This window comes from Lipotes vexillifer, unplaced genomic scaffold (assembly GCF_000442215.2).
Source record: "Lipotes vexillifer unplaced genomic scaffold, Lipotes_vexillifer_v1.1 scaffold341, whole genome shotgun sequence".
Taxonomy (NCBI): Eukaryota; Metazoa; Chordata; class Mammalia; order Artiodactyla; family Lipotidae; genus Lipotes; species Lipotes vexillifer.
In genome coordinates, this window is record NW_006797957.1 from 1,213,089 (window position 1) to 1,222,078 (window position 8,990).

Here is an 8,990-nt window from a genome sequence, read left to right on the forward strand (position 1 = left end):
TATATATATATATATATATATATATATATTTCTTGTCTTTTGATTTACAATGTTGATTTACAATGCTGTGTTAATTTCTGCTGTACAGCAAAGTGACTCAATTATACATATATATACATTCTTTTTTTTACATTATTTTCCATTATGGTTTATCCCAGGACTATATATATATCTTTCTGAGTCTTTTGAAAGTTAAGTTGTAGACTTCAGCCCTAAAAACTTAAGCATGCACCTATAATAAAGAAGATTCTCCTACAAAACAATATCATTAACATACCTATATCTTAATGATATTCAATTCACATTCAAATTCTCCCTATTATCCTCAAAATATCTTTTATAGTTTTAAAATCAGTATCTAATCAATGGTTATGTTAAATTCCTTTTTTTTTTTTTTTTTTTGGTCTTTTCTCTTTTAAACTGGAACAATCCCTCTGTTTTTCCATATCAAAGACTTTCTAAGGAGACTGGGTGTGATGTCTTGAAGAACCTTCCTATTTTTCAGTGTTTTTTGTTTGTTTGTTTTTCAAATTTGAAAGGCATAAGACATAATGTCACAAGAACTGAGGAAAATACATTTGCTTTTTCTTAGATGATTTTAAGTATTAATACAGATGAAATAATTTTTAAAGATGTGGACTATCTTTGTTAGAATAATAAAGGTCTGCTTTTATATCCATTATTAATTAAGGAGAGTCAAAGAGAAGTAAAGAGATAAAACATTTTTTTTTTTATAAAACGGTTTTTATACCATTTTCATTACATTTTTATAAAATTGAGTTGTCATTATTTGTGCACGTATGTGTTTGTGAGTGAAAACATAGCCAGATTCTACTTAACGTTCACATCTTCTCTAACAAAATAAAGCAAAATAAAAAGCCACTTAGTTTTTTTTGTAATATGTTAGTGAGAACAGGAAATGAAAGAATCATATTATCTTATCCCATCATATTATGTTGTATCATAATCACATTATATTATATTGTTAGTCCTTTAAATGTAGCACTCTCATTATATGCAGCTCTAATCCTCTTAATATATTATGACTCATTCATTATAACAAGTTAAGAAAGACGTGAGACACAAGAATCTTTTCAGATTATTTCCAAACAGGCTTCTTTACCTAATATCCTTCAATTGCGTTAGTTATGAGTTTTCTGATGGAAAATAAGCCTATTTCTGCTAGATGTTTGTCAAAATACTTGCAAAATTTGTCAGTGGCCACCACCTTGACAACCGACAAGAATATCTTCCTGTCTCCTCCCTCCTTTCTCCTTCCTTCTTTTTTTAATGGAAAGAATTTACTGTTACAGCTATATTATAGGCTCTTGGTCGCGTTGACTGGCTGTGTGTAACCGCGGGTCACGGGCGCTCTCCTTCCGCCGCAGCTCAGCCCAGCGCCGCCGAGGCCCTCGGCCCCGAGCCTCCGCCATGGACTTCGAGGACGATTGCACACACTCTGCTTGCAGAAATACTTATCAGAGCTTTAATGGAATGGATCGTGATTATGGCCCCGGATCTTATGGAGGGATGGATCGTGGCTATGGCCTTGGATCCTGTGGGGGTCAAAGATCCATGGACTCCTACCTAAACCAGTCATGTGGCATGGACAGTCACAGTGGTGGTGGTGGGGGTAGCAGGTAAATTGCTTCATCACTTGGCCAAATAATTAGATGACTGTAAGATTCTGGATATTCTAATTTCCTGTTCCTTAGGCATGTGACGCTACTTGGACTTTGCTATTTAGAATCACCTTAAATGTTGAAAGGTGTTAATGGTTCTAAAAATTATCTCAGCATCACTGCAGACATTAGGAAAATCTCAGGAAAACCTTTATCATTTCATTATAATAGAGTAAGATTTTCTGTCTTTATCAGTGAGCATTTTTTTCTCTTCTTTTACTTTATCTGCTTATCAATCAGAATGTCCTGAACAAATGATATAAAAATGTTATTGGAAATATTATTTGTGAAGCTTTTTGTTATGAATTTCCAAAAATCTTTACTACTGTGGGGTACTCTATAAAGCAGCAAAGCAGTCTTTGACTAGAATGGGTTTAACTGAACCAGTCTAGCAACATTCAATTTCTAAGAAACATTTAAAATAGTTATTCTTTTAATTTTAATTTTAAAGTAAGTTACAAGAGCATATTGTAATAATAAAAGTGTTCTTTAAATCATGTCTAGATTATTTATTGGCAGGTACTGCCTATACCAGAAACACTTGTGCTCTAGACCAGGAATATTATACCAAAGCCATGAGTATGATACCTTTGCTTATTTTAATGCAGTAGAATTTAGATTGTACTTATGTTTCACTGTCAGTGCTGTGTAAAGCTTAAACCTAGTTGAACTCCTACAGGCTTTAGGGTTGACCACATTTCAGGTCAAGGGGCGTCTACTTTTTGAGGCACAGAGATTCCTACTAGATGTAAGTAAAACTAGTTAGGAAACATTTGAAAGTATTGTCCTTCATAAATTGAAGGATCTGGATTCCTTAAGGATGGACCGAATGATGCTTACTTTTCTTTTTTCTGCTTCAAGTGTGCCATTATGGTTTATAGTAGAGAAAAATCAAGAAAATAGATACAACAATTTTGCTTACGTGATAGATGTTTTGAAAAATGTAGTTGAAAAGAGGAATAATTTTTATATGGTTACTAGGATTCAGAAGTAAATAGTACCTTCTCTTTAGTGATCTGTAAATAATTGAAGTAATGTAACACATTTAAATGTTTTACCATATCTCTTCCTGCCCTATTACATTGTAAATGTAATGTGCATTGCTTTTTCTTAGATGATTTTAAGTATTAATACAGATGAAATAATTTTTAAAGATGTGGACTATCTTTGTTAGAATAATAAAGGTCTGCTTTTATATCCATTATTAATTAAGGAGAGTCAAAGAGAAGTAAAGAGATAAAACATTTTTTTTTTTATAAAACGGTTTTTATACCATTTTCATTACATTTTTATAAAATTGAGTTGTCATTATTTGTGCACGTATGTGTTTGTGAGTGAAAACATAGCCAGATTCTACTTAACGTTCACATCTTCTCTAACAAAATAAAGCAAAATAAAAAGCCACTTAGTTTTTTTTGTAATATGTTAGTGAGAACAGGAAATGAAAGAATCATATTATCTTATCCCATCATATTATGTTGTATCATAATCACATTATATTATATTGTTAGTCCTTTAAATGTAGCACTCTCATTATATGCAGCTCTAATCCTCTTAATATATTATGACTCATTCATTATAACAAGTTAAGAAAGACGTGAGACACAAGAATCTTTTCAGATTATTTCCAAACAGGCTTCTTTACCTAATATCCTTCAATTGCGTTAGTTATGAGTTTTCTGATGGAAAATAAGCCTATTTCTGCTAGATGTTTGTCAAAATACTTGCAAAATTTGTCAGTGGCCACCACCTTGACAACCGACAAGAATATCTTCCTGTCTCCTCCCTCCTTTCTCCTTCCTTCTTTTTTTAATGGAAAGAATTTACTGTTACAGCTATATTATAGGCTCTTGGTCGCGTTGACTGGCTGTGTGTAACCGCGGGTCACGGGCGCTCTCCTTCCGCCGCAGCTCAGCCCAGCGCCGCCGAGGCCCTCGGCCCCGAGCCTCCGCCATGGACTTCGAGGACGATTGCACACACTCTGCTTGCAGAAATACTTATCAGAGCTTTAATGGAATGGATCGTGATTATGGCCCCGGATCTTATGGAGGGATGGATCGTGGCTATGGCCTTGGATCCTGTGGGGGTCAAAGATCCATGGACTCCTACCTAAACCAGTCATGTGGCATGGACAGTCACAGTGGTGGTGGTGGGGGTAGCAGGTAAATTGCTTCATCACTTGGCCAAATAATTAGATGACTGTAAGATTCTGGATATTCTAATTTCCTATTCCTTAGGCATGTGACGCTACTTGAACTTTGCTATTTAGAATCACCTTAAATGTTGAAAGGTGTTAATGGTTCTAAAAATTATCTCAGCATCACTGGCAGACATTAGGAAAATCTCAGGAAAACCTTTATCATTTCATTATAATAGAGTAAGATTTTCTGTCTTTAGCAGTGAGCATTTTTTTCTTCTTCTTTTACTTTTAACCGCTTATCAATCAGAATGTCCTGAACAAATGATATAAAAATGTTATTGGAAATATTATTTGTGAAGCTTTTTGTTATGAATTTCCAAAAATCTTTACTACTGTGGGGTACTCTATAAAGCAGCAAAGCAGTCTTTGACTAGAATGGGTTTAACTGAACCAGTCTAGCAACATTCAATTTCTAAGAAACATTTAAAATAGTTATTCTTTTAATTTTAATTTTAAAGTAAGTTACAAGAGCATATTGTAATAATAAAAGTGTTCTTTAAATCATGTCTAGATTATTTATTGGCAGGTACTGCCTATACCAGAAACACTTGTGCTCTAGACCAGGAATATTATACCAAAGCCATGAGTATGATACCTTTGCTTATTTTAATGCAGTAGAATTTAGATTGTACTTATGTTTCACTGTCAGTGCTGTGTAAAGCTTAAACCTAGTTGAACTCCTACAGGCTTTAGGGTTGACCACATTTCAGGTCAAGGGGCGTCTACTTTTTGAGGCACAGAGATTCCTACTAGATGTAAGTAAAACTAGTTAGGAAACATTTGAAAGTATTGTCCTTCATAAATTGAAGGATCTGGATTCCTTAAGGATGGACCGAATGATGCTTACTTTTCTTTTTTCTGCTTCAAGTGTGCCATTATGGTTTATAGTAGAGAAAAATCAAGAAAATAGATACAACAATTTTGCTTACGTGATAGATGTTTTGAAAAATGTAGTTGAAAAGAGGAATAATTTTTATATGGTTACTAGGATTCAGAAGTAAATAGTACCTTCTATTTAGTGATCTGTAAATAATTGAAGTAATGCAACACATTTAAATGTTTTACCATATCTCTTCCTGCCCTATTACATTGTAAATGTAATGTGCGTAAACTATGTAGATGTTATCATTTATCTCGTGTAATTGTGGGCCTTTATAAAACTATGTTGTAAGATTAAAAAAAACAAAACAAAACTATATTATAGGACTTATTTTTTACCCGAACTAAGATATGTCCCATAAAAACTAAAGGAAGTGGGAAATCTTCAATATAAAAAGTATACAATTTTATGTGGGATAAATATAAATCCAAATATTTAATGTCATGAATAGGATAAGATATACTAGAGAACAGGTCAATTTTGCCTATTTTGAGCCAATCCATTTTGGCTCAGCACTGTTCCTTGAGTGTCCGTTATGTTTAAGTCCCTGTACTGGACCCTTTGACGAGTCACGAATTTAACTGATGAATTCATTTATTTATTCATTCACTTTTATATTCTCTAGGGCTAAATCAAGCTTAGGAAGGAGAAGGAATGGTGGGGAAATATACATTTTTCCATAGGAATTTAACTATTAAGTAGTCTACATTCCTCCTAGCTTTCATAAGCCTAATTTTTAAAAGAACACCATGCTATTTGGGCCAAGTGGTTTCCAGGCACACAGAGTATGCCAATTCAAACTCCCTATCCAGATGACATCAGCAAAAATAGTGGAGTAAGGACCTCAGAAAATTCCCTCTTCCACAGAAGCAACAAGAAACTGGCAAATGGTCAGAATCAAATGTTGCAGAAACTCTGGAAATTTCCCAAACGCTTGCAACAATCTGGGGAGTGTTTAAAAAGAAGGAGGAGGAGGAGAAGGAGGGGAAAAAACTGTTCAATCTCAGTAAAAGAAGTGAGCTTTGTGGCATTTTTAACTTGCCCTAGTCCCATCTCGGACTCTCCTGCTTTGCGATATTCTTGAAAACCAACAGCCTGTATTCATGGTGAAGACCAGCAGCCCGACAGTCACTGGAAGGAACAGAAAGGGGCTGGAGCTCCTTCAAAGCTTCATCCCCAGAGACTTATTATATGACCTGTTTGTTCCCTGGAAAATCCCACTTGCAAGACCGTCTATTTGACTTAACTCAGAGCTCATTAAGTGTGAAAAATGTTTTCCCCATAAACATTTGTCGAAAATAATTACAGGCAATTACTTAACTTTGCAGCTGCCTGAGGTGATGGATACCAGTTGGGTGAAAACATTAGACTAACAAAAAATTAAAAACAGAATGAGACATACAGAGGGGCTTTGGGAAGCTTCTGAATCAAGAAGGCCACATGCATGTATAGGGTTGTGCACATGCCCAGGGCTCTGTGCATTGACAAGAAAGACCTGCAAAGGCCCTAAGCTCTCACCTCTGGATGACCTTGAGATTCCATGCAAGGAAAGTGGAAGCTAAGGCAGAGTTGAAAATGCACCCCCAATATGCACACAGAGCCTCTCCCCAAAAACTGGGTTACTTATTGGTTCTAGGCACTTAAGGATTTCCAGGTCCTACCTTATACCTTCTGAGCTTTGCATGGAGGTAAGAACAAAGGAAAGATCACATGGGCTATAAGACAGCCAAAAATTTTGATGTCTCTCTAGATTCCTGTTCCCATGTCAGTTCAGGCCACTAAGGATTTTCCTTACTTTCTTGCTAGCTCAGCCATACATTTAAAAAGATGATTTTTACATTTAGTACAGTGGCTTTTAGAGATTTTGTAGTGAAAAGATTTAAAAGAATATCTATAATACCATATTGCCAGAAACACAACTCCACCTAGCTTTTGAGATATTATTGTTGTCCTTAGGAAAGTTCTACCTACACTGTCATTTCTTATCTGACTATAGTAAGGAGGAAAAAGTTATTATGTTGACCGCAGTGATGCATTGTTGGGGAATCCTGCTTGTCTTTTTCTACTGTTCATCCTCAGAGCCAGGCTTGAACCAGCTGCCAGTTTTCTCTTCTTATCCTTGAGGGGCCCCAGAAACTCAGCGCTTCCCTCTCTCTCTCAGTAGCTGACTCTACCTACTTCTCTTGTCACAAATCTCTCCAACTTCCATATTCTTTGCTCCACAAAAATTTATATTTGTCTTAAGGACTTTACTATTACTCACTAGAGGAGAATAATTAGCAAAAACATGATCAATATGAGAAATTTACAGGCATTTCATAATTTTACAAATCATGGTTCTCATTTCCTTTTAGGATGATTTTTGTCTTCCAATTTTATTCTCTTAAAGAGTTGTTCTATAGTTAGATGAAGACCACAGGAACCCTTCCTCCTAAACCACAGATGTAAGGGTTTGTGGATGCTCTCAGGACAATGGGGGACCCTCTCCTCTCCAGAGAATATCTGGCACCTCTGAGAACCACCAGATTGAGTGGTACCCAAATCAGTCATCCTCTGTCCTGATTAGGACTATTATGGACATTATTTTATAATCCTTTATTATTAAATGATCAAAACATCTGAATATAAACTAGATTCTGATTGTGGATACACTTTTTCTTTTGTCTTTATTTTTTAAATTTTTTTAAAGGATCCTTGGCTTTTACTTTCTTTCTTTTTTATTTATTTATTTAGGTTGCGCCATGCCTTAGTTGCAGCACGTGAGATCTTCCTTGCGGATGCGGACTCTTAGTGGCGGCATGCATGTGGGATCTAGTTCCCTGACCAGGGATTGAACCCAGGGCCCCTCCGTGGGGAGCACGGAGTCTTACCCACTGGCCCACCAGGGAAGTCCCTGTGCATCCACTTTTAACCACCTGGTTAACACAAGGCTTTATCCCCTTCTGAAACTCTGAGTTGATATATGTTAGATCTTCTTACTCTTTGCTCCTCATTTTTTAGCCTTCCTTTCATACCTTTCATATCATTGTCTCTCTGTGTTAACATTTCGGATAACTTCTTCAGATATGTCTTCTAGTTTACATTCTCCCTTCAACTGGGTCTAAGCTACATCTTATGCATCCATTAAATTAAATTTCAAGATTAACTTTCTAATTTCTAGAAGTTCTATTTGATTCTCTTTTGGCCGTGCCGTGCGGTATGTGGGATCTTAGTTCACCAGCCAGGGATTGAACCCATGTCCCCTCCACTGGGAGGGCAGAGTCTTAACCACTGGACCACCAGGGAAGTCCCTCTGTTTGATTCTTCATAAAACTTTCTTTGCCCAAAGCCGATATTCTGCGTAAAATTCTAGTGGTTATTGGTGCTTGTGTCTTTCTATTCAGGTCTTTTAAAGTGTTCTGCTAAGTTTCTGTTTTCTTGTGTATAAAATGAAAGGACTAGAATAGATTATCTCTACTATCTCATCTTACTTTAAGGACTATGATTCTGTGGTTTTTAGCCACCTGACTCCATCCTCCTTCAAAGAGATTAAAGAACTGAAACTGGTCTGTAAAGGAAGAGCTCCCATTCCCCAAGCAATAATGGCAAGTTGAAAAAAGAATAAAAGTAATAGAAATGACAACCAGATCTTTGGGGGTGAATATGGGACATAAGAAAATTGTTTCCCTTCACTGTACATCACATATGAAAGAACTTTTATAGTGTTTTCTCTCCATGCCACCCCATCCCTCTTAGCACAAAATAAAATAAAATAAAATAAAATGAAACTACACTTAGCAGAGGCAGCACTGCATATATGCATTGACTGATAGGAGACCATGGCGAAGCCACAGAATCAGAACCGTACATCCTGACCCATGGCCAGGAGAGTCATCAAACTGCATCAAGTGTAACATTAGAGTAAACAAAACATAGAGTTTCAGGGTTGGCAGAACTTTAGACATTAAGTCCAGTCACATTCGATGCCAGAAAAACCTTCAATTTATGGTTGTCTCATTAAACATCTCTAAGTATGAGAAATGTGCCATCATCTGACAAAGGTTTGTGCTAGGCTGAAAGCTCCATGGCTTCAGTTCATTGCTATTCACTTCTGTTTCACTGGGGCCTAGAACACATAGGAGATGCTCAGGAAATATGTATTAAATGAATAAATGCCAATTTTTAACAACTATAATCTCTAGAAAGTTTTGCTTTATACTGAGCTAAAATTTCTCTTTCCCTTATATTC

The 8,990-nt window shown here is 36.0% G+C and overlaps 2 pseudogenes; both read left to right on the forward strand.

The window, feature by feature from the left end:
- Window positions 1–1,431: 1,431 nt before the first annotated feature.
- Window positions 1,432–1,644, forward strand: LOC103072464 (DBIRD complex subunit ZNF326 pseudogene; annotated as a pseudogene).
- Window positions 1,645–3,635: 1,991 nt separating this feature from the next.
- LOC103072729 (DBIRD complex subunit ZNF326 pseudogene) lies at window positions 3,636–3,848 on the forward strand (annotated as a pseudogene).
- The last annotated feature ends 5,142 nt before the right edge of the window (window positions 3,849–8,990 follow it).